Here is a 25,858-nt window from a genome sequence, read left to right on the forward strand (position 1 = left end):
GGCTATCCCCCGCCTCGTGCCCATGCCCCCCCTTATGGGGGTCGCAACTGGGCCGGGCAGCCTGCTTAGCGTGGGACGCTGGGGCAGGGGCGAACTGGTGCACGCTCGTGGCGATTGCACTGTGCTCCCTCGTTCCCGCTCCCCCCCTTATGGGGGTCGCAGCGGGGCCGGGCGGCCCGCATATCAGCGGGCCGCTGAGGTGAGGCTAACCATCCGGTACAGCACTTTACAGGTGGGCGCTATAGCTGGAGGGGCTGCATAGCAGGCGCGCCCGTGTGGACGCAGGGGGGGATTTCGAAGTGATTTACCCCCCCTTTTCACACGGTGGAAGGGGTGGCTGAACGGCTAGGGCGCTCCCTTGGTCTGGGAGGAACCTTGTTCGGCCTCGGTAGCTATGTGCTATCTCGTTAGGAGCTCCTTACTGGGCATGGCCCTCGCGGCCCACCCCCCGCTCATATTCACAATTCGTGTAAGGCGAGTAGTGCAGGGGGCGGGCTGCAGGCGCGCCCTTCTCGAGCGTTGTGAAGGTTTCAAGGGGTACGATGTGGCCTCCTTGTGCCCACGCCAGCGCCGGGGCCCGAACTGATGCCGGTGTGCGGCCCCGGCCTCCCCCGGTCGCCCAGGGCAGGCTTGTGTTGGGCCCCGCCCGCGATGAGGCCGGCACGCGTCGTGGGGGCAGTTGCCCTGTGCCGCTGCCCGCGTCCCCCTTGCCCCCACCAGCTCCGGGTCCCGAATTGGTGCTTGGGGAGTTGCCCTGTACCGCTGCCTGCATCCCCCTTGCTCCATCGTGGTTGTTCCCCCACCCCCCAGGCCATGCTCTTAGTGGGGAGAGGGGAGCTGTCCTGGCGGCTGGGACGCTCGACCTCGAGGGCCGGCGCCGACGTAATATCAGAGGCAAATCACTTGGTTCCCCGTCGCTAACAAAAAGGGAGGTGTGTCTGGGGGCATGGTTGCAGAAGTTCACAGTGAGTTGATTTGGCCCTCTGAAGAGAGTGTGGATGGTGCCGTTGGGGCTAGAGTTCTCTGTTTGCAGTGCCTTGGGGGGATAGACTGGAGGCATATCTGGGGGCAAAATTCTTGAGGCATTTCAAGCTTTGGCTTTCAGACCGGAGCGTAATAGCTTCCAGTCCGAAACAATTCTTTGCTGCAGCGTTCTTCTGGAAAGGCATGCCTTTGCTTATTACGGTTCCATTTCCCCAAAATTGCTCTCAATTAGAAAACCTGAGCATGCAGAGAAGACTAGCATGCCCCCTGCACAAAGGTGACACACAAAATGATGAAGCGTCCATATTTAGCGGGCCCCGCCCACGGTTGGGCCCGGGTGTGCATATTGGGAGGCGCGTCTCCTGCGGCGTTTCCCCCCTTGCCCCCGCCCACGTAGGGCTTAGGAGGGGCGGGGTGCGGTCAGAAATGTCGGGTGGGGGCGCGAGCTGAGGCCCTTCCGTGATAATTGAGGCGCTTTAGGGGTTCCGTTTATAGTTAGCACGCCCTCCCATCCGGGGCTTGAGAGCTTCGGCGTCGTAGTAGGAATGGAACCTAGTGCATGGGTGCATTGTCGGTGAACCGAGGTCATAAGCGGTCGTTCTTTAGGTTAGTCAATGGATGCAGTGCATTAGCGCAGACTTCACCTGAAGGTGTCGGAGCGTTTTACATAAGAACCAGTTGCAAAGCATAGGGCTAAGGATCACACGTTTTACAGAGGAGGTAACGTGGAAATGGTAGATGGTACAAAGGTCTGCGGCTTATACTAGTGAGTAGTACCATCGCTATACACAAGTGAATAGTAGAGTGTACACAGGTTACTGCATAGAACAACGCAGAAGGGTCAGAATGATGGGACTTTTTGGCCACTCCCCTGACGTCAGCTCTACCTTTGCTGACCGAGCGAACTGGATGCGGCCTGAGATTGGACAGCATGGTTTTAAAACTAATTGTCTATCTTGCTCCTCCTGCTGTTGTTTGGGGTACTGAGCCCCCCCCCTGCTTTATGTATGTTGCGGTTATGTCATGTAGTGGGGGGGCCAGCACGGGCTGATTAATAGAGTGCCCGAGCAGACTGGAGCAGGGCCCGTGCTTCGGGGTGAAGAGCTGGAGGGGGGGGGTGAACTGTTTTTAAACGTTTTTCTTTGTATTACAGGGCAGACAATCACCGCGGGTGAAGGGCGAACAGCAGTTGTGCTAACAGAAGAAAAAGATTTGAGTACAGGTATACGGCCGCACGCGGTGGCGATGCAGGGCACGGGCGTGACTGTCAAAAGGATGCTGTGGGCCGCAATGGTGTAGGTTGTGAACCAGGATTGAACCTGGGATTGGGGCGACGCACGCATTGATATACCTTTTCACCCATAGGAACCCGTGAGGACAGAAGCCACCTTCGGAATAGATGGCCTCGGGACCCCGTTTACACTTTTCTCGCAAGTTACCTGTGTGGATGAATCACAGCAGGGTGCGTCACAGGATGGGCTGTGGGAGGAATTCATGGCCCTAGCTAAGGCGAAGGGACCAGCATGGGCGCAAGGATTCATCGAGGCGCGCAGACAGGAGGACTCGGGTGTAGTAGCCGTCACCCCACCAGACGACGCGGCGGGCCCCTCGACCCAGGAGCTACGGAGCTCCAAGCCTAATCGCAAACAAACATGCCCTGGACATGTTGCTCCTTGATGTGCAAAATGCTTTGGAAGCAGTAGGGTGTAAGTGAGGAGCAGAAGTGGGGGGCTCTGTCATCAACGATAGCCTCCTCCAGAGCTGTGGCGGAATTACAAGGCGATCTGGAGGCAGACTGGTACAGTAAGGGCACCAAGACGGGCGGGGCAGCAAGGGTCTGCCTGCCCTGGATCATCCGTAAGCTAACCCACAGAGATGAAAGCCTACTTTTGTTGCATGAAAATAAAACTGCAGCAGTTCTTTACCCACAAGCAATGTGTCCTGTGCAGTCATTAGGGAAGTATGTAAGTGTTGGGGAGCTGTCTATATGAACACAGATCCACCTCCACCTGCACAGCCATGCAACTCTCTTGAACACAGTACCTTCCACATGTATAAACACACAAATATGCCCTGCCTGCTGGTGTCACCCGGGAGGCAAAATTCAACTTGTCCAAGAGGCTCTGGGCAGCACCCAGGGTCACTTTGTCCTTGCCCAACAGTGACTGGATGTCCTGATGCAGATCACAAACCTTGTCCACCGGAAGCCTGGACTCACCCTTGACAGTGTCTAGCTCGATGCCCAAAAAGGTCAGGACCTGCGATGGACCCTCGGTCTTACCTGGAGCAAGGGGAACCCGTAGGTGCCCCACCATTGCCTCAAAAGCCCGCAGACCTTCCGCTGACTCCAGAGTACCTGCATGCCCAAAAAACAGGAAATCATCCAAGTAGTGTGTTACTTGCGTTATGCCATGGGTGGCGGAAAGTGCTCATTCCAGGAAAGAACTGAACGCCTCAAAGTGTGCGCAGGATACCACGCACCCCATTGGCATGCAGCGGTCAAAGAAGAATTCACCTTCCCACTTAAACCCTAGCAGGTGCTGACTGGATGGGTGGACCGGCAGGAGGCGGAAGGCTGATTCGATATCTGTCTTGGCCAGCCATGCCCCCTTTCCCGTCCTTCTTACCATATCAATGGCCATATCCAGCGAGCAGTATGACACCGAGCAGGCCCCTTCCTCCAGCCAGTGGTTGACAGAGTTGCCCTTGGGGTAGGACAGGAGGTGGATGAGGGGATAAGCACCTGGCTGTTTTTTAAGCACAACTCCCAACGGTGACACTAAGAAATGATCCTGGGGGTGGCCTATCTGAATGAATGGAGTCCCCCACCCCCACACTCCTTCCCCCTCCCTTTGCCAGCACGGTCATGCTGAGCTTTACAGTTCCAAGACCCCCTCTGTTTAGAGAGACATAAAGCGCTTTCCTGTCTCCCCTATGTCTGCACAGACATACAGAGATTTCCTGTTTTCCCTATGTCTGCAGACATACGGAGATTTCCTGTTTCCCCTATGTCTGCAGACATACGGAGATTTCCTGTTTCCCCTATGTCTGCAGAGACATACAGTGCTTTCCTGTTTGGAGACCCAGTTTGTGCTAATAGTGCACCCTAGGCCTGCACAGACATCCGGCGCTTTCCTGTCTCCCCTATGTCTGCACAGACGTCCAGCGCTTTCCTGTCTCCCCTATGTCTGCACAGACATACAGCGCTTTCCTGTCTCGCCTATGTCTGCACAGCCATCCAACGCTTCTCCCCTATGTTTGCACAGACATACAGCCCTTTCCTTTCTCCCCTATGTCAGCACAGTCATCCAGCGCTTTCCTGTCTCCCTTATGTCTGCACAGACATCCAGCGCTTTCCTCTCTCCTCTATGCTTGCACAGACATCCAGCGCTTTTCTGCCTCCCCTATGCCTACACAGACATACAGCGCTTTAATCTCTCCCCTATGTATGCACAGACATACAGCCCTTTTCTATCTCCCCTATGTCTGCACAGACATACAGCCCTTTCCTGTCTCCCCTATGTCTGCACAGACATACAGCCCTTTCCTGTCTCACCTATGTCTGCACAGACATACAGCCCTTTCCTATCTCCCCGAAGTCTGCACAGACATTCAGCTCTTTCCTGTCTCCCTATGTCTGCACAGACATCCAGCGCTTTCCTGTATCCCCCAAGTCTGCACAGACATTCAGCCCTATCCTGTCTCCCCATGTCTGCACAGATATCCAGCGCTTTCCTGTTTCCTCTATGTCTGCACAGACATGAACTGCTTTTCTATTAGAAGACTGTGGCTGCCATGTGATCTCCGGTTGCAAACCCCTGTCAGTATGACCGCAGACATTCAACCTCTCCTGGTCCAAGATACGTCTGTATGAACGATGCCCTCATTCCACTTTCGACCCCACCTGTATCAACACTGCCACTCTCTCCGATTTTAAACCCCTCCCTGTCTCTGTGAACAGACCCACTGCTCCCCATCAGCAACCACAGATATCGAGAGCCAGGCTCGGTCCCTCCAGTCTGCTGTGCGCTCTCTCGCTCTATATTTTCCCAACGTCTCGCTGTAGGTATAATTTTGTGATCATGGAAATGCAGCTACCACTTGCAACTTGTTCAGGATATGAATGTGAATAGGAGAAAGAAATCGCAAATAGCTTTTACATTATTCATTCCCAGGAGGTCATTTTGTGATGTTCTTTCCCGCCTAAAGAGAATGTGTCTGCAGGAGACACCCCCTGCTCCCCACCCCCCCACCTGAAATCATTTCCTTTTTGTTTATTGCCATAAGTGTAAGGTGACATCTACTGAGTTCTGTTATCTCCCATCAACCTCCTGGCAGTGTGCAGTGTGATAGAGCACCATGTTACAGGCTTTCTGTTGCAGGTGCAAAGACACATGTCTCGTTAGGCAGAACAATCCTTTTGTTTTAGAAGTTAGGATGGTAGAGGCAGGCGCCGTGAGAGTGTACAGGAATGTAGAGATGATACTTTTAGCAGAGAAGGTGCCTGAGACCCGAGGACACACCAACAGTTTTTGGATGAAGTTGGAGTTTTGATGGAAAATTGCAGAAAGAAGACCTGCCTGAAGGGGTGTGCCCAGGGCGTGTTTACTGTTTTTGTATTAGGGACAGTACCTCTGAGGGTGGAGCAGAGGAGGGCTAGAGGGGAAGCAAGAAGGAGCATCATAGAACGAGCTCTGTAGCTTTGGCTACTTACCTATGCAAAGTGAGTGTACTTCTGAGGAAGTCTTCACTGCAGACACATTTTCTCTTGCCTGGGAAGGATGCTAAGTAGGGATGCCACTTTAGAGTTAGTGTAGGGACAGACTAATATTTTTTTTTTCTTTTAGGTAAATGCAGTCCAAGCTTCAAGTAGGGACTGTTGTTGTTTGCCTGATGCTTTTAGAAATAACTTTGATTATTATTTTGAATCGCCTGAGACTCCTGCGTAGGATTATATTTGTATTAGTACCCGTTTATTTTCTTAACCTCTTGCTGAGGGGCCTGTATGTTCAATTGTTTTTGGCTTTGTAATAAATCTTTAAACTTTTTTTTCGTAGTCAGTTGTCCTTTAAATGGGATTGAATTGGTCATCTACGAAGTTATAAATGAATTGGGTTTTCTCCCCTTTACACTTCTTAGCAGATAACAAATATTCAGTCGACAGAGGATTCTAAAGATTGGTAAAATAGAGGTAAAAATCTAGATAAGAATCCAACGTCATCAAGTGCAAGGGCAACATTTGCTGACTCACACCACAACACACATCTCCACGCATAAACACATTCAATATTATCAACTTACCAATATATAATGCTCGCACTTCGCCCAAAGCTCTCTTTTCTCCCTCCTGTAGGTCTCAGTAATTTTCTTTCCAACTCTTCCTTTCTTTATTTTTCTTACTTTCAATATCCCTTTTCTATCTCTTCATCATTCTCATTCTCCTTTTTGCTCTCTATCTTTCTCTCTAGAAGTGGACAAAATCATTTGCTGACATTCAATCAGGCTGCACTTTGCCCTTTTCTAGGTCTCACCGTTGCACAGCTTTAGTGCTTGTTGTCGAAGATCTATTGTACACAATATAAATAAAGTGGGATTTGGCCTTGGGTCCACCTCGGTGGCGGCTCCTCGGCTAAGGCAGAAGATCGTCCCCCCACTGCTTTAAAGCAGTGTAATGCAAACAATAAAATGATAATACCTTCTGTTATTGTCGTTTTATGTTTTGTATACCGGTTGCGCTAGGTTAGGGAGGGGCTGGGGTCTCGTGATGGGGCGGAGAGTAGTGTAGTTCCTATATTCCCAATAGGCTCTGCGCATTGGAATAATATATCCTGTAGTCTAGACGTAGGATTGAGGTCGACTAGGTCTCTATTGAATATATTAAACTTAATTGTGAGTGCCAGCTATGTCAGAGGTCACTAGAAACTTTCTCGAATTCACAAGAAGGGATTCATTTCTGACAACCGCATAAACATGAGAACTTTGTTTCCCAAGAATAAGAAATCAATCTCGAGAGTCGCGGAAACAATAGATAGCTATCTTACCCAGTCAATCGTGCATGCTTCGTTTCACCAGAGGTGCTGAGAAAATAGAGAGACGTGTGTTTTCAATAAAAAGTATTTATTGAACAGTCTTTTTTCTCGAGCAAAAGAAATGTACCTCTACAATTGTAATACTGGTTATAAAGTACTAGGCATATAATACGATAAGTATTATAAAGTAGTACTGTAAAAGCATGATATGGTTTCTAAGCCATAAAATACATAAAATACATAAAATACATACAGTGATAAAATAATGACTAAAAGTACTCAACTGGTGCTTCTAAAATACGCCTACCCCGGTGTACCTAACCTAAGGCTAGTACAAGGGAAGAAGTAAATGAGGTGTAGCTTAAGTTTAGTATTCTTTGCCAAGAATCTATTCCAAGAATTCTCTTAAAGGTCTAATCAGCTCCGTACCATGGTTTTAGAATGAAGGAGGTCTTGTATCTCTCTCTCAGGACTTGATTTCCCAGCAATCCACAAGGGTAGCCTGGAAACACTGGAGCTGGATTTCTCGGCAGGAGAAAAGACAGCGTCTCTCAGTGCATCAGCTGGAGGGTCGGCTTCCTTCGGCACTTGCTGCTGCAGGGTGTCGGGCAAGTAGATAGTCGAACTGCTCCAAACAACCGTGTGTTTGTCTGGGCAAATGTAGGCATATTTATACCTTGAAGGTGCCGAGTTTGACGTATGATTGGACATAATAACGTCACTCAAAGACTCAGGGGCATATTATCAAGGGGGTTTATCTCCGCTTTTTTGGCTTTAAAAGCAAAGAAAGCAGAGATAAAATTATCTCCCTATTACCAAGCTGTCACTAACACCAGTTAGCGACAGCTAATAGGAGATAGCGACCATCTTGGGCCCCGCTTTGCATGTCAGTGATATTTATCACTAATGACATGCAAAGTGGGCGTGCCAAGATGTTAGCGACTGGAAACAGTTGCTAACATCGCTATCTCCTATTACCAACTTTTGGAGATATTCGCGCTAAGCGCGAATATCTCCAAAAGCTAACACCTGCCCTGAGCAGTTCTTAGCCATGTTAACCAATGGGAGGTGGATAACATGGCTAAGAGCATTTGCTCGATAATGCATGAATATCGTTGACTTTTCAGCGATATTCATGCATATTCATGCGTTTTTTATCGCATTTGCGATAAACCTTGCTAATAGCAAGGTTTATCTGCGATAAAAATCGCCGATGTGCGGCGATAATTTTTGTCTCTAAACAAGTTAGAGACAAAAATTATCTCTATTGGTTGGTAATATGCCCCTCAGTTCTATGAAAACTCCATGATTTCCTAGATAAATTAGTATTCAGGCGAGGGGAAGTCCCTAGCTGCTGAAGGCGGGTTTTTACGAAGAAATCGTTGTTGATTCTCGGAACTTAGTGGAAGTAGCCATGCCGTATTTGGGCTGCATAGGCTTAGTCCAAATATGTAATGATTTTTATGCCTATATAAGGATCGGGTAATTTATACCTATATATGGGCATGAATCGGGAAAATTACACTAGGGTCCAAGATTCCTACACAACACCCACTCCATGATATTAAGTTCAATAAAACTAAATGTATAAGCACTGAACATATCTAAGGCAAGTGTTTACAATCCCACCCAAAATACAAATTGCATTTGAAAGGTTTGTTCACATGAAATGAGTATAAACTGTATGAAAAAATAGGTCTCAACCGATATGAAGCATAGCATGAGAGCATACATTCTAACATTTATGAAAGACGAAATTACATTCATGAAATGTCTCTTTAAGGTACAGAAAAAAAACAGTTGAGACTATCCCATAGCAGAATATTTAAACTGTTTTGTTTTTTAGGACAAGGCCAAATATTGTCATTAGGAAGTTTTCAAAAGTAATCTTGTTCTCTAAGAATAGTTCTACTTTAAGCAGATTACTCTGTGCCAACAAGTTCTATTTTGGAAAAAGTTCAAATTTGTTAGTCGGTTTATTTTGAAAAACGAAGGCCGAATTTCAGAGTTCAGGGAACGCTGTGTGAATTAATCAAAAGTTATTCTCGGTGTCAGGAGAAAACATCAGAGCGTCTAGGCTGGCAAAGAAACCGTCTACCATAGTAGGCGAAAGTGGAACCCACTTCAGTTAGCAGGTCGAATGTGCATAGATGAGGATCATCGCCGTCAGCGTTTGATGCATTAGCAATGTCCGCAGTAGGTGGTACCAGTGTGCCTGTAGTGTCTCGTATCTCACCCTCAGTTAGACTTGCTGGTGAGACCTCAATGAATGCCGTCATCAGAATGGGCAGCCGTTGGGGGCAACACGATGCATGAGTCGTTACCGGACCTAGCAAAGCATCAACATCCAATGGCAGGACTGATGGTAGTGTAAGACAAATGTCCAACACGCATTCCTCTCTGCAAAGCAGGCATCGCAGAACAGGTAAGATGCAATCTTGCCAGATTGGTCTGAACGAAAGGAACCAAGTTGTGTTCAGATCCCTTAAACGAGCCGAAGCCAAGAATCTGTGTAATTCTCTCACGATACCTCATGGCAAGGAGGGCTTGTTCCATGGTACTCTGGGTATCGCTGGTGGACTTGCCATATCGGAGCAGAAGGAATAAAAATAGAATTTCTGCTACAAGTCCCAAGATGAGAGGCAGGCCGCCGAACACAGAGTGCACGAAATTTGGAAAGAATTCTGAGGACTGCTTCAAATGGTGCTAACAGTCCTGAACAAATCGTCTTAAATACATGTGCGATGCCACTGGTATCAGACATATTCAAGATTTGACTTAACATTTCTGCGAAATGTACTGGGCAGTTTGTTGATAGTAATGCATGTATCTCTGCAGAAGTCCTTGCAACTTGCAGATCATATGTTTCTCTAGACGAGGTCAGTGGCACAGTTTTTTGTAAAAGAATGACTTTCATTCTGCTTAAAGTATCAATTCGTATAGAAGAGATATTCAGTGAAGGCCATAATGCCGTCTCCCTTTCTGTCTTGCACTTTGGATACAATACTTGCATACAACAAGTGACCCTGGATGACACACTAACTAGATACGCTTTTCCTTGCAACATGCCACAACAGCTGTGGTCATTGAGCATAACATAGCTGCCATTGGATAGCTGCCAGAAAATTGGTTCTATCACGGTGGAGGGTGAACCGTGCAGGTGGCATGAGAGGTTATTTTCAGAACCTTCGCAGGCTCTGTGTAAATTAATACCTTGGCACAAAAGTGTACCGCTTAGTGAGTTCTTACAATTTTTACCACTAAGGAATACCTCCTTTCCCCCATTCCAACATTTGTGCATGTAAGGTAAAGTCCAGGTCGACTTAGTGTATTCTGTACCCAACCTTTCATTGAGGCCCGCTGGTATATGCTGTAGACAATACTGAAATTGGAAAATCGTCACTGGTATCGTGATGGTGCCATGTATTATCCATTCAATGACAGGCTTCTCAGAAACTGTCAATGGTAATCTTTCCAGTTTCTCAATGCTCAGCACCGTATAGTCTGCTCCTTTTTGTGCCAAAGAGATTTGTTTATCTGTAAGGTTAAACACAGTAAACAATGACGTGGTATTGATTAAATGCCATGGCACGTAACCTGAACGGAGATTTTGCAACGTCCAGCCTAGCAGCAGTTTAGAACGTTATTGAGACTGGCCATGTTGTAACATTAGCAAGTCTTGCTCTATTATGTCAATTGCAGATGATACAATGCTGTCCAAAGAATAAATTCTGGAGGACAGAGTCGTTAACCCATTGTCCACTACAGAGTGGCTTTTCTTTAAATTAATACAATCGATTTCTCGTATTCTTTCTGTAGTTTCCATTTGCGTTATTTTCCATGCTTCGTTGTAAGCAGCGTATATACCGGCGTATATGAAACGTTTTTGATATGGTTTGCGGAGACCCATTAAGAAATCTCGCAAATCATTGCCTTCTTTAAGTAAAGATAAGAGTTGTTTGATTTCTGGAAGTGTGGATTTCTGTAGCCACTCAAGGCATAGCATTCCTACACTGTAAGTAGTTAGTTACTATCCCTGGATGTTGTCTCTGGGAGTATCTTGGATCTGGCCTATTCACTGTGAACCCCTGTGTTTTGTTCGGGAATCTATCTTGACAGTTATTCGTGTCTGTGGGCCAGATCAACATTTTTTTCCAGTCAGGATTGGTTCTGTTTTGAATAAAAATCTGTTTTACCTCTACCTCCTCATCCGCAGAGTTATTGCTGTCAGATGAGGGCTTTGGTATGGACGGTTTGTTTGTTTAAATCTTTTATCTTAGCCAGGCCAAGACAAGAAGTTTGTTGAACAGTGTCATTTAAAAACATTATTTGTTCTGGTATAATGCAGGCTCTGAACAAGGCTTCTAAACCTTGCACCTGTCAATATTTTGTGCCCCAGACAGTTTTTGTCTCAATGTTGTCTTTCCAAAAGTCAAACCCTAATATAGACAGCTGAGCATACAAGTTTGCAGAATACATTTGTTTGGTATTGGTCAGCATTGTTTTCATTCCTGTCTTATTTTCATTTTTAAAATAAAACGTTTCTGGATTTGTAACATTAAACCCTAAGAAGTACGGAAACGTTTCATAAACTGTTTTTGAGCTGCCCTTTGGCGGTGTTGGACAATGTTCCCATTGATTGTAAGTAAAAACATTTCTAGGGCTTGCAGATTTATGCAAATAATCGTGACCATAGTGATTAAAACTATACATTTGTTCATAATCTGATGAACCTTCTAGGTATTCATGTTCTGTAAATTAAGCTGACATTTCTAAATCTGTCATCATATTGTAAACAGTTTCAAAGTCCCAATCATCAGAAAATGTGCTGGGTGAGACAAAATCACTTAAAGAAACCTTAAACTGGTGTGGAATCTTCAGCAGTTCCACCGGGCCATAGATGTCATAATCAGTTCCATCCCATGCTGTACCACCAGGTATAGGAATGGCTGTGATGTTCACTGATGACGAGTCTCTTTTTTCACGATGAGATGATTTATGAGGTTTCAGGAGCAAGTTGATTTTCTTACTTGCTGTGTCCATTGTACTGTATTTTCCATCTATCATGCTTCCCAAACTTAACACAAGTATGAGCCAAAGCAGGAGAAAAAGTACACCTAACACAATCCAAAATTCAACCCATGGTGAAACCAGATATGTTTTTTCAAGTTGATGAAAGAGTTCTGTTATTTTTTCTTTGAAAGTTTTATGTGCTGGCGTATTTTCAGGTTCACTGGGATCCTCAGAAAATGTATCAAAGTTGATAAAATAGCCAGACGCAGTTCTGTCAATTGTTGGAATTGCATCCGGATTACTTGAAATCGCTGGAGCTGTTTCTTCTTTTGCCATGTTGGTATAGTCAGATGCTATATCATTGTAGACAGGTGTTTCTTGACGAACTGTTATTTGGGTATCCAGAGGCACAAGTTCCTTGGCTCTGTTACCTAGTCCGGCAAAACACACAAGATGATGGATGGAATGTTGCACAATGGCAAAACATTCACCCCCAGTCACAGATCTGGGTTTAACCCATTGTTATTTTGCTCACCAAGCCACCCCAGTTCAGACATGGCCATATGCAACTCAGTCTTGACCATGTGCCTCATGGGAACAGTCCAGACCAAACTGCCAAGCCATTACTTCCCTGGACTGGAATCAAGCATCCTAGGACCAGTTTCTGTCTATCAGCCGTCTTCAGCCAGGATAGCTTGACTCCAGTGGCTTTGTGAGCACGGGACCCACGTCTGGGCATTCCCTTCCCACATAGGGTGAACAGCAAAACACACAAGATAATGGACGGAATGTTTCAAAATGGCAAAACATTCACCCCCAGTCACAGATCTGGGTTTAATCCATCGTTATTTTGCTCACCAAGCCACCCCAGTTCAGACATGGCCATATGCAAATCAGTCTTGACTCTGTGCCTCATGGGAACAGTCCAGACCGAACTGCCAAGCCATTACTTCCCTGGACCGGAATCAAGCATCCTAGGACCGGTTTATGGCTATCAGCCGTCTTCATCCAGGATAGCTTGACTCCAGTGGCTTAGTGAGCACGGGAACCACGTCTGGGCATACCCTTCCCACATAGGGTGAACAGCAAAACACACAAGATGATGGACAGAATGTTGCACAATGGCAAAACATTCACCCCCAGTCTATGTGGGAAGGGTATGCCCAGACATGGGTCCCGTGCTCAGTAAGCCACTGGAGTCAAGCTATCCTGGCTGAAGACGGCTGATAGCCAGAAAACGGTCCTAGGATGCTTGATTCCGGTCCAGGGAAGTAATGGCTTGTCGGTTCGGTCTGGACTGTTCCCATGAGGCACAGGGTGAAGACTAATTTGCATATGGCTATGTCTGAACTGGGGTGGCTTGGTGAGCAAAATAACAATGGATTAAACCCAGATCTGTGACTGGGGTTGAATGTTTTGCCATTGTGCAACATTCCGTCCATCATCTTGTGTGTTTTGCTGTGCACCCTATGTGGGAAGGGTATGCCCAGACGTGGGTCCCGTGCTCACTAAGCCACTGGAGTCAAGCTATCCTGGATGAAGACGGCTGATAGCCATAAACCGGTCCATCATCTTGTGTGTTTTGTTGCCTAGTCCTTCTTTTCTTACTGTAGGTTTATCAAAGGTGATAAGTCTTTCAGTTTGAGCCTCTTGGATTGTAACAAGATTTGGTTGTCTGCTACATCTTGGGTGTCCACTGGGCCTACTACTTATTATCGGCCACATGATGTGGTTTAACCAGGTCGATGGACACAACTCTGTTCTCCCTTTTACCAGCAAGGGGAGGTAGTAATACTGATCTTGTTCCGTGGATAGCTAAGACAGGTACTGCTTTTCTGTAAGAAGGCCCACATTCCTTCTTTACCACAATCTTTTCCCTGACTAGATCCCCAATCTTTGGAATCCAGACAGGTCTTACTGGGACAGGTGGCTTTTCTTCAGTGGTCGTTTGCTTCTGTATTGTTTTACTCAGACTTCTTCTTGTATCATTTAAGTCCTGTAAAACAGTCAAACGATCTTTGACATCAAAGAGTTTTTGTTCCACCACTGAAGTTTGACAATCAAGGTCTTTGATTATCATTCTAGTACCAAACAGTAATTCATATGGAGTGATTCCCCCCAGAGAATTTCTTGGCAGATTGTTAAGACTACATTGGATACGTATTAGATGTTTGACCCTCCCATCACCCGAACCTAATACCTTAGCTGTTATGGATTGCTTTATATCACAGTTTTTTCTTTCCACTACCGCATTACCCTCAGGATGGAAGGGACTAGAATACCGCAATGCAACGCCCAAGCTAGCCATGGCCTCCTTGTAAGCTCGAGAGCTAAACGCAGGACCCTGGTCAGAATGTAGCCTGCCGATTGCCTATGTGCCGATAAAAACTCGCAAATCCTTTATAACAGTTCTGGCGTCAGCGGAGCGCTGGGGCCACATCCAAAAAAATCTTGTCTTAATATTTATGGGACCGCGTACGTCTATGGCGACGTCTGCGTGTAGAAAGCCTGGTGTTGTCTAACAATAGTGTCTGGACTGGGCTGGCTATACTGTAGTCAGGTACCTGGTGGTTTTCGAGCTATGATCTTTGTTACAGGTGTCACAGTTCATTCCGAATTTGTAAACATCGACGCTCATTCCCGGCCACCAGTACATCTCTTCTAATTCTATTAGAGATTCTAAGATCCCTTGATGTCTCAGACCCTCTCCCATATGTGCTTCGTGAACCAAAGCACCTCTCTCGTTCCTGTTTGGAATTACTCTGTCCCCCACTCCAGGGATTCGAGCAAAAGGAACGGAGTTTGCATCAATTATGTATGTATTACCGAGTGGATAGTTTACAGGTAACGCTGCATAGCTACTTTCCAATGAGGCTTTGACTGCTAGCATTGTTTCACCGTCTATTACTCTTTTAGAGCGAGTGATTGTAGCTACGGAAGCCGTTTGCACAGCTGTCTTTGCGGCTTCATCAGCCAATGAATTCCCTGCAACGTGAACGCTATCACGCTGAGGACTCAGTGTATGTATCACGTGAGTCTTTTGTAATTCTTTCTGTGATAGAACTACTTGTTTCCAAAACATTTTATGCTTAATTGTGCCACCTTTTGCATTTCTGAAACCGTTTCGAACCCAGTTCTGCAAGTGTTCGATGTAAGGCTCGACGCAGAAATACGAATCGCACACTATGAGTGTGGGGAATTCGCGATCAGTATTTTCAAGCGCCATCTTGAAAGCCTGTAGTTCAGCTCGCTGAGCTGTACAGTCTCCGAGTGATTGAGTTTTTGTGACCATAGGTCTAAATTTACCTTCACGCCAGCGACCTTTACCTATCACACACGCAGCACTATAGGCTTGTTTACCCCCAATTGTGGGCTGTGCTGATCCGTCTCTATAGATTATACATCCGTAATGTTCTAGAGGCAGAATCTCCCTGGGATGATTCGGATCACAAGATTGCGCGCATTATCGCGTGTTTCTAACTGTGTTTTTGCTAACATGTCTGTTTGCACTGAACGCAAAATTTCTGTATGGCTTTGAGTCCAATTTGTTGGTTTGAAATCAGGTTTCATTAGTTCGTAGAGAGGTTTAACCCTTTCTGCGTAATTTAGAACATAAGTTCTTCAGAAATTCAGGAAACCTAGAATTGATTGTAAGTTCTTCAGCGTCTTTGGAGGTTGGAGCAGCACACATTTCTCTGGGAAGTTGGCTGCCAGGCTTTTGCCTTCACTTGATAACTCGTATCCTAAGAATAGGACGTTGAGGTGGGCAATTCGATATTTCTTAAAATTGAATTTGTACCCTTCAGAAGCAAACCCAAGTATTATGGAGTTCAATCTTTTCAAGTGCACGTCCAAATCATTGTCTGTAAGATATATGTCATCGACATACGATAATGCCTCATCATCGTACATTTGTAGTATCTCTGTTACTCTGGCTGAAAATAACCCTGGACTATTCTTGAATCCTTGGGGGAGACGGCAAAATTGTCGCTATGTCCCCATTATTGAGAAAGCGGTCAAATGGCTGCTTTCAGGTGCAATGTTTTGACAGAAAAACGCATTCGAAATATCTAATGTGGTTTTATACTTTTTACGCACGATGTTATTCATCAGTGCTGCACTGTGTGCATTTTGTACTGCAAATGTTTTGCAACAGGAGTTTAAATGTCTGTAATCCAAAACTAGACGATGTGAATAGTCTGGTTTGGAGACAGGAAACAAAGGATTGTTCATTGACAAGGTGCATGTTTCACTCCCCCCTTGGTATTCAAGTTGATTTAAAATCTCCCTGACTTGTTTTTTAGCTTCTTGCTTAACTGAATACTGCCTCTGAGCAGTAGGTTGATTTTTCAACTGGATTTTATGGTGAGGAGAGTCGTCATCCCATCCTGCGTGATTTTTGTATAATGCTGGAGCCTGGGCTAGTGCCCATTTCCTGGCATATGTGTATTTTTATTGAATTAGAATGTGATTTGAGAAGGCTGGCATAATTATCGCTTCGCCATGTGGGCACTCCCTGACAAATTCAGGTGGCCAGTCTTGTTCAGCTAGAAGAATGTCATAACCCTTGGAAAGCTTATCCCAAAAGAGAGCTTTTATTTTCCTAGTTATGTCCCCCTCCATCTGGAGTGTTACTTCATATAACTTGTGGGGTACACTAACCCTAGTTCCGGCAGTTTCAACGTGAATGCATTCATTCAAGTCCACTGTCTCCAGATGATCCTTCAGGATCCTGCGAACTATGGTTACTTCTGCTACGCTGTCTAGCATCGTCTGAGCCCACTCCCGTTCTTGAGTTGTGTCCTCAAGTTCCTCGGCATGTCTGATCTTTACGCTTGCTACCTTCTTCTTGGTGAATTGAGTTTTCTTATTTTTAGGAACGTGCTGTTCGTCTTTGGACTTCACGCTTTCTTCTTTTTGTTCTGATCGTTCTCTCCTCTCGGATTTCTGCGAGGAAGTCTGAAAGGTACGAGAAGAACGTGTATCAGTATCTTGATATCTATCAGGTTTTCTTAAGTTATCCCTTTTTCTGAGGTTGTACCTCTTTTCAGAGGGCTCCCTTTGTGGAGACCTACCTCCCCGTTGGGGAGATCTTCCTCTGGACAGAGAACGCTTCTCTTTAGGAAGTGTCTGTTTAGTATTTTCCCACTTCTTTTTAGGGGTAGTGAGAATATTTTTAATAAAAATCTTTTCAGGATTTTATGTTCGTTGGAGTTTTAATGGTTTCCCACCCAAACTATCTCAACCTAGTTCTTCATAAGATTTTTCAATAATTCTTGCAAGCTCATATGGTTGGTCTGTGATATCTGTTTCTTTTAATTTTTGACGGATTGCCACGGATGCTGCTTTACCTTTGATGTTGGCTAATAGTATAGCCGAGACCTGTTTGAAATCTTTTAGTAATTTCATACCAAGTTTTAGGGCAGGTTCTGGTCCATATTCATTTTGAATCTGTCTCAGAACGTCTGGTATTACTGCCATGGACGGAACACCATGTGTTTTTGTGTAGATTGAAGCAAAGACTGTACCCCAAGTGTCACAGTCCTCCACATGTGGTGCTATCCCCATTGGTAAACAGATTGTCAGAATCCTGTGTTTCTCATGCGGTGTACTATCAGGGAATAGTGCCTTAATTTGAGTAATTTTTTGAGCTAACCAGAACGGAACTTGTTCCCTCTTTGCGGGCAATTTACCAATGACTGACTGTATAGTCTGTGGTGAGATTTTGTTTGTGTTCCCCTGGTGAGGGGTGTGCTGTGGAATCCTCACAGTAGGTTGGACTGTGAAGGTCCGCATGACATATTGAACCAATTGTTTATGTATTTAATTAACTGTTCTGGACCTTTCATGTTTTTAATGTCAAGATGTGGTGAATAGCTGGCTAGTACCGACCATGTCGCTCCTGGTCTACCTAGTGGACCGAGCCTTGTTATGTGATTTTCATGTTGTAGGGCGCCTTTAAACCAGAGCTGATGCTCTTGGTAAGTTAAAGGAATGTCAACGTCCTCGTAAGGAACGTATTCCGTTGGAGTTTCCTCTACTTTGTAGTAGTGAAACTCGTGTGTTCCTGCATCTGCTGGAGGAAAGTGAATCCATGAATAGAATACTTCTGGCTGCCGATATTCATGTGCCTCTATAACAAAGATTACATTACCACCTCTTGATGATACTCCATTGTTTATGAGTTTGTAAGTTATAGTTTTTCTTACATTTACCGGGATGATTATAACATCCGGGTCATTCTGTAAGAGATTTCTGTCATCTAAAACTGCTTGAGCTGCAGCTGCAGCTATTTCTTCATCACTAATCATTATTTTACTGACTGAAGAGTTTGCAGAACAAGTTTCAAGGAAACAAAGATTAGGTGCACAATATTTTGGAACAATGTATCCTTCAACGTTGAACAAACCAAAAACTAATACATAGGATTTTTGTCCTACTCAATTTTGGCGGATTTTATCCTGTCACCCACTACAGACGGTTATTGGAGTATTTTACAGGAAAAAGGGGTCTGTGTGAAAAGCACGACTGAGTTACTCTAGTATTTAGCGTTAAATTATCGCCTTACCAAACGTTGGGCGCCATGTTGTGTAGTTCCTATATTCTCAATAGGCTCAGCGCATTGGAATAATATATCCTGTAGTTTAGACGTAGGACTAAGGTCGACTAGGTCTCTACCGAATATATTAAACTTAATTGTGAGTGCCAGCTAGCTCAGAGGTCACTAGAAACTTTCTCGAATTCACAAGAAGGGATTAGTTTCTGACAACCGCATAAACATGACACCTTTGTTTCCCATGAATAAAAAATCAATCTCTAGAGTCGCGGAAACAATAGATAGCTATTTTACCCAGTCAATCGTGCATGCTTCGTTTCACCAGAGGTGCTGAGAAAATAGAGAAACGGGCGTTTTCAATGAAAAGTATTTATTGAACAGTCTTCTTTCTCGAGCATAAGAAATGTACTGCTACAATTGTAATACTTGTTATAAAGTACAAGGCATATAATACAATAAGTATTATAAAGTCGTACTGTAAAAGCATGATATGGTTTCTAAGCCATAAAATACCTAAAATACATAAAATACATACAGTGATAAAATAATGACTAAAAGTAATCAACTGTTGCTTCTAAAATACGCGTACCCCGGTGTACCTAACCTAAGTCTAGTACAAGGGAAGAAGTAAATGAGGTGTAGCTTAAGTTTAGCATTCTTTGCCAAGAATCTATTCCAAGAATTCTCTTAAGGGTCTAATCAGCTCCGTACCTTGGTTTTAGAATGAAGGATGTCTTGTATCTCTCTCAGGACTCAATTTCCCAGCAACCCGCAAGAGTAGCCTGGAAACACTGGAGCTGGATTTCTCAGCAGGAGAAAAGACAGCATCTCTCAGTGCATCATCTGGAGGGTCGGCTTCCTTCGGCACTTGCTGCTGCAGAGCGTCGGGCAAGTAGATAGTCGAACTGCTCCAAACCACCGTGTGTTTTTCTGGGCAAATGTAGGGATATTTATACCTTGAAGGTGCCAAGTTTGACGTATGATTGGACATAATAACGTCACTCAAAGACTCAGTTCTTTGAAAACTCCATGATTTCCTGGATAAATTAGTATTCTGGTGAGGGGAAGTCCCTAGCTGCTGAAGGCGGGTTTTTCTAAGAAATCCTTGTTGATTCTCAGAACTTAGTGGAAGTAGCCATGCCTTATTTGGGCTGCATAGGCTTAGTCCAAATATGGTAATGATTTCTATGCCTATATAAGAATCGGGTAATTTATACCTATATATGGGCATGAATCGGGAAAATGACACTAGTGTCCTAGATTCCTACACAACAGGAGGAGTGACTGGTGCTGCACCTAAAGTGCACATGACTGTTTGGCGGGCCGACTCAGACCTGCCAAACAGTCATGTGCATGTTTTCCACCCAGGCTGCATGACAGCCTGAGTGGAGAACATGCCCAGGCTCCCTTTCCCTCTCTGAGCACCAAACCACAGCAATCCGACCAAGCACAACGCTGCTGAGGTCACAGTGTCTGGAAACATGAGTGCTTCCTGTTCCTGCAAGGAGAGGCGATGGCTGGTGACAGAAACGGCGACGGCGAACTGCAGCTACGTTTACTTTTTTGGATTCCCTAAACCCCACCCCACCTTCCCCCGCCACCATCCCCGACCAGCCACTACTGGTCCACCTATTACTGCTATTGGCTTACTTAGTTCATCCCCTGTCATACATTTGATGGCTTTGCTGGTGGTTTCTTGGGAGTATTGCCCAGTGGAGCATTGCTTTCTTACTAATGTTCATTTGTGTAAATGTATATTCTTCCATGTCAGGGATATTTTTCCTCAATTTGTTGTGCTGATTTGTTTTTTGTGGTGGTAGATCAGACCCGTGAGAACAGATCTCTGCCATTAACAACACTCTTGTCCAGTACCAGCAGATAGGCTAAAGATCTCTAGGTATGGTGGCTGTAGTCCAATCTTAATCATTTTGGTGTGTTTTTGCTTGTTGAATGCTTCTCTATTTTTCCAAATTGGGTTCTGAATTTTATTTATTTGTTTTTGGCTTTATAATTTTTTATACAGCATGAACTCCATACTCATTTTTCTGGGGAATTGCCTGCTGCTTGTGCCATTGCTTCAAAGTGTGGAAAATGCGTCTGCAAGATTGGTGTTAAATATCCCTGAATACTGGTTTTAAATATCCCTGAATGCAGTCTGTTCAAAAAGCTAATAAACAACTTAGTTGGCTTCCAGTGAAGCAAAGAATAATCTTCAAAGCTTTAATAATTACACACAGACCCATACATAACAAGCATTTGCAATGCAATAGGTCTCGTATTTACGCAAGTTTGAGCTAGTGATATTGCAAATAACTATGCTGTTTATTTTTGTTTTCGTTTTTAAAACATAAATAAAAGGCATTGTCCTTTACAATGCCAATAGCTTAAACTCGCATAAATGTGAGACCTATTGCATAGCAAATGCTTGTTTATTGACACAAATGTGTTTCCTCTGTGGGTGTGGTGTGTCCTTTAACTAGCGCCTTCGGATGTCTGTACTGAGTAGGGGTGTGCAAAAAAGTGCATTGCACTGCTGAGGGGTTACACTCCGATCTGGGCAGCGTGTCTTCCACGTGAGGGTGGGATGTGGTCTGACACAGATGTTCCGTTGCCTCTGTGCCCAACTGTGTGCACGGGGTGGGCTTCTTAGAAGCCAACACTTCACAAGGTACTTTGGGCTGGACTAAGCCCACGCACAAGAGCAAGGCTTCACAGTACTGGTGTTAAATTAAACCAGAAGGGAGTCACTGTGTGTCACTCAATTAAAGATAGCGGAATGGTAGAGGCTGTAGTGAGATCTTCTCAAATGTGAGATTACCACCGCTGAAACAGGGTTGTGCACTCAGGTGTGAGACTATAAGCCTAAACAAAAAGTGAGTGAGCGGCTGCTTTACTGTGTGCCACATCACTGAAGTACAGAGGATGACTGCAACTTCAGTGAGACATTGCACTAGTGAGAGGCCTGTACCCCAGCGGAATTATGTTGTGAGAGGACATACACAATGAGAGAGACATATTGTTGCGCGTCTGACTTTATTACAATACATGGCATGATGGAGGATAGAGTGAAATTGTTTGCCGTTGTGTAAAACACGCAGGAGCTGAGTGACACCGTCTGACTTGGTAGCTCCGTTAAAAAGTATAGTTTCACAGCAGCTGTAGTGGGCCTATGCCTCATTGTGCGACCCATATCCGCCTAGTGAGGTTGTTCATTCACGTGTAAGACTCATGCCAAAAGTGTGAGGGTGGCACGCTCACTGGATGAGACCATGCCAAAACCTGTAACTCCATTAAAGAAACTGGTGTCATTGCGCTTGGCACGAGACTGTGCGAGACTCACACCCACCGAGTGAAAGTGCACCAATTTATGAGACCCCTTCACTCCCAACCACCTGTTTCCCTTTCAGGATGCATGCGAGAACATTAACATCTTTGTCGCTGACAAGGGCTAGCCTGCGAGTCCTCCGTGCATGGAGGTTAGTCACCCAGCCAAGAAGGAAAAGGCACTTCCGAGAAACCGGTCGACAGAGCCCAAACAGGAAGGGCAGCTGGGTCGCGGTCTCGGAACAATACTCACTGGAAGCAAGCTACAAAGACGTGGTCCATCAGAAGAGAGGCACTGTCCGATAAGAAGCACTATGCACGGTACAGAAGTGAATCTCTACCCCCCCCCGGCGGTGGCCAGCTGCTGCCCTTGGGTTCTGAGCGTGGGGTAAGGACACCTAGACACACCCTATCGGTTTTATCCAGCAGAGGGGCATTACTAACCCCCCTCCATCGGGGATGGTAGCGACCTGCTGCAAGTTTGACCCTCCACCTGTTTAAATTTTAGGGTCCCAAAACACTTCTCTGGGAATGGGTTAGTGTACATTTAAAACCTGTTTATTTAATCATCATGACCCAAGGCGTCCCCAAAATAAGCACCAGCGGGCATTGAAATCATCAGTGTCACAGGTTAATAATTCCCACTTGATTTCAAATCGGAAATCACGCCCTCTACAAACCTCCCCACAAACCCTGTGAACACGACTGAATCCGCACAGCTAGTCTTTCTGGGGCACAGGTCTAATATGCAACAGACACGTGCCGTGCTTAAAGTGTGTTGACTTCCTGACTGATCAGCAGGCTGTGTCTATTTTTGGGAAGGGGTCCGAGTGCACACACAGCTCACTGTCCTTGGCCTGGACTCTTCTGCACAAGCCCCAGTTGAAATCCGTGCAGGGTTTCCGGCGCCCGCTGGTTGGATGGCTCAAGGCCTTCTCGCGCACAGGACCAACAGGAAGAGACAGAAAGAACAAGTAGTAGTGCACGCAAATTGCACCAAATTCATTTAAAGGGCAAGACCCCTGCGGGCGGCGACAGTGAAGTCAAACCTCCAGAAGTCAACCCGGTCTCTATTGACCCGCGAGTGATTGGGCAGAGGGGGGGGGGGTTGGCTAATAATAAAGTAAAAGCAGCGCTTCGCTCTGCATGCAAGTAGCGCCCGCCGTTGTCCCGCGAGTTCTGTGTGGGCGCGTTGTAAATTCAAGCGCTGCCATTGTCCTACAGTATTTATTTTAAAAAAGAGTGCTCCTTGACTAACTAAAGCATACTGTGTAACGCCGCAAGCAAAAATCCAGTCTGGGTGGGCGGGGCCAAAAGGAGACAGGGCGGTAACCAAGAAGCCTCATGTTCAATTGGAGGCCAGCGTTTAGCATAACAATGCCGCCAACCAGTAGTTTTGATGGGCGGGGCTTCAAGTCCCCTTCTGAAATCTACTCGATCACTATAATCCTCGCAGAGCGAGGAGCGCTTGCGCGCTCCAGCGCTAGGTCTGCAAGACTGAAAAAGGGCCCCATCTATATTCAGGAAAAAGGTTAAAACTATATACTTCTCAGAGGGCTCCTCGCTCAGCAAGCCAACATCTACTAAGAATTCATTGTATACACAAGAGCAGATCAAAGAGTAGGTTTTTTGCTTTCCAGGCAGCTAAGCAAAGCAACTGTTTGCTGGACCACCTTTACCACCTTGAATTAGAGCCAGTCCTCAAGGCTAATTTGAAAACCTGCTTGCTTAATGAATTGTGGATCGTTAGATAGAGTTATTAGAGTGCAACCTTAATCGTTATTTGATATCTGCTTAGCGCCAGGACGCTTCCTTTGGCAGCAACTGTTTTGCGTGGTATGAATAGTTATTCATTCATTCGTCATTAAGTTAATACAATCACTGCAGAAATACGTGTGTGTAACCAGAGAGATCAAAGTGGAGTGTAGGAGATCCCACACTGCTTCCTATGGCGCTCCTAAGGGGGTAAGAATCACCCTCCCAAAGTATTTTGATGTGGTATAATATGTAAATGGAGAGGAAATCAGTTCATGATCAAAATCCACAGTTTATTCGCAGGGTCACACATTCATTCATAGCGACTCCATTAGTGAATGAACAAAGTCTTTAAATTGCATGTAACACAATCCCTATGCATTTCTGGACTTACGTCCCTTCATCAGGGGACTCGGTTGATATCTGCAAGGAAATAAACACGAATAACCAGAGAGACACATGATTGAATTCTGGTTGGTGCAGGCAGGAATTTCGACTTCTGCGTTTTTTGTGTTATGAGGTCCCAGATTTTGATGGGAAGCATCTTGAATATGCACAACATTATTTTAAGCTTTCATTACACATGGTATAAGATAGACTGCACAAAGTGCACAAAAAGAAGTAAGTTTCAGATAAAAAAAGTGCTTCTGAAATATAGATGTGAATAATGTGCAGACAGTACCTAGTGCAAACACTTTTTATAACTATTCATTAAAAAGAAGCGTGCCACAGCTCTTCTGGTCAATTCACAATACCTCCCAAAAAGAATGCTCTTCAAGTGACACCATCAATTAAAACAAATACAGACTTCCAATCAGCCTTTACATTTGCAAATTGCCCAGATGTACACATTTACATTTCTTACATGCGTAAGACACCCTGGCAAGCAGGCCAGGGTGACCTCTGAGTCAGGTAGAGGTTGAGTGATGATCCAGGTTAGCAAAGTGATAAATAGAATCATAAGCCAGGCATGGGACTTGCTTCACCACCTGGAGAAATCAGTGGAAATGAAAAAACAGGAATGCATAGCATTACATTAGTCACAGTACATTAAGTAGATGGAAATCAGAAAAATATTTGGGATGCACTTACCTTTGTGCTCAAAATCCAACAGGGGTAATGCATTGTTACATCTCTCACATCTCAACTAGTAATCACATTTGCAGGGATATGCAGACCCGTGATAGAAAGGGGCAGAATGAAGTCAATATTTACACAAGACAAAGACAAAGTGATATCTTAAGTAACTTGAAATAGAAGGGTCTATGCTTAACTGTAATAGTGAACCTAGCAATCTTAAGCAGTACCTCAAATATATATATACATATAATCTGAAAGATCGCCTAACAAAGAGTCATTTCTTTAAAGAGGAAAAGAAAGAATGGCTGAAAGGAAAAGGTTTCAAAAAATGTTTCAACTGTAAGGTTTGTCAAATATGTAAACCAATCCAGGAAATCATGTTGGCAAATGGTAAAATCTGGAAGATTGATGAGTTAATTACATGCACAACACCATATGTCGTTTATGTAATTGAATGCCCGTGTGAACTAAAATATGTGGGCAGCACAAAGAATGAACTAAAAAAGAGGATTTTGGAACACGTAAGGGCAACCATACATCAGGACAGAAGCAATGCAGTTGCCAAACATATGGAGTCTCATCACAACAGCGAATGGAAAAATCTAAAAATTTACGGCATTGATACAGTAAAAAAACAACTGAGAGGAGGAAATAGAGAACTAATGCTGAGGAAAAAAGAATCAAGATACATTCTCAGCTTACAAACAATGACTCCGTACGGTCTGAACCAGAGTGAGGAAATGTATATACATATGTAAATAGATCTTGGGACTGGAGTTAATTTATGTAAAACAGGCAGATAATAACAGTTACATCTATATTTATATATATATGTGTGTGTGTGTGTATTATCTACTGGCGGTCGCCAGTAGGTAGTTATAGTTAGGACCTAGTTTCCATAGGAAATCCGCAACATTCTATTGGGAATAACTTTGGCGCCGATTGAGGAATTTGCGTGTAATTTTCCAAAATTTAGGCCAGCTCCGCTCCGCTCCTTCCCTGGAAGTTTCGGGGGGATTTGTTATGCGGGGGCGAGAAAAAAAGGGGTCCCAAAACGTGTTTTCCCCATGTTAATTTCCATAGGACGTTCAGACACGGCTACAGCCCGAACCGCTGA

At 45.0% G+C, this 25,858-nt stretch overlaps 1 pseudogene; it reads left to right on the forward strand.

Moving 5' to 3' along the window:
* Positions 1-1,200: 1,200 nt before the first annotated feature.
* On the forward strand, positions 1,201-1,296 carry LOC144756913 (U6 spliceosomal RNA; annotated as a pseudogene).
* The last annotated feature ends 24,562 nt before the right edge of the window (positions 1,297-25,858 follow it).

The sequence above is a fragment of the Lissotriton helveticus genome, chromosome 5_1 (assembly GCF_964261635.1).
Source record: "Lissotriton helveticus chromosome 5_1, aLisHel1.1, whole genome shotgun sequence".
NCBI lineage: Eukaryota > Metazoa > Chordata > Amphibia > Caudata > Salamandridae > Lissotriton > Lissotriton helveticus.